This window comes from Schistocerca gregaria, chromosome 8 (genome assembly GCF_023897955.1).
Source record: "Schistocerca gregaria isolate iqSchGreg1 chromosome 8, iqSchGreg1.2, whole genome shotgun sequence".
Classification (NCBI taxonomy): Eukaryota; Metazoa; Arthropoda; class Insecta; order Orthoptera; family Acrididae; genus Schistocerca; species Schistocerca gregaria.
The window spans coordinates 57110097-57111091 of NC_064927.1; positions in this window are offsets into that span (position 1 = coordinate 57110097).

Below are 995 nucleotides of genomic sequence, written 5' to 3' on the forward strand. Positions count from 1 at the left end.
AGTGTGGACTAAAATCTCTCTGCTCATTTTTGGTATAGTGGAAAATATTATGAAATTATCGGTGGAATGGGTGTCTGTGGGCTCTGTCTCCAGGTGTGGCCAACATTTTAGTTCAAAATTATGAACATGCCTTTAAAAACACTACTTCACTCATCCGGCTTTTTCCTGTCATGGTAATCCTTTTATGATTTGGCCTTGTGTAAAGAAACATTGCAGCAATTCACTGATCAAATGAACAGCATACATCCCAACATACGATCACTGCAAAAAAAGAGAAGGTAGGTAATCTACCCTTCTTAGACATTCTAGATGAGCGAAAGTTTGTTGGCTTAGACACTAGATATTTCGTAAACACACTTGCAGAATTTCCTACCTCAATGGGCACAATATCCATCATCCTCCCCAAAGTAGAGCTGGACAACATTTTGAAACAAAGCTAGAGTCATATTGGACAAGAGCCAACTCACAGTGGATATAAACTGTCTAACTTCTGGTCAGATGAAATGGCTTTCGGCCACATAAAATCTAGTTCACTCTCTGTGAAAATACGCAAGTCCAAGTAACTCAAGAGGATCAGCACTGAACATACCTTCTATTCTGTGGTGCAGTATCAAGTAAAATTAGGAGAATCTGAAACAGGCATGTGATTAAACCAGTCTTTCAGACATCCAAAAAAACCGGAGAGATGCCATGGCATCAGAGACCCCAGCCATTGATAACTTTTCATGTAAATATGGCAATAGCTACATGTGTCAGTCTATTTGGGCAATTTTCCATCTCTCTACCGAAGATCAGTTGCATATCAAGTACAACAATGAGGGGTTGCTGGCAAAAATCTCACTAGTCAAAAAAATGAGTCAAGAGGTGCCATCGTGCAGTGTTCAGCATTAAGAACATGATTACACAACTGGTTTTGTCAAAAACACCTGAAGTCATACTATATAAAACTTTAAAAATACAGTGATTCTGCAAAAACCCCACACGTCTGGACTTTT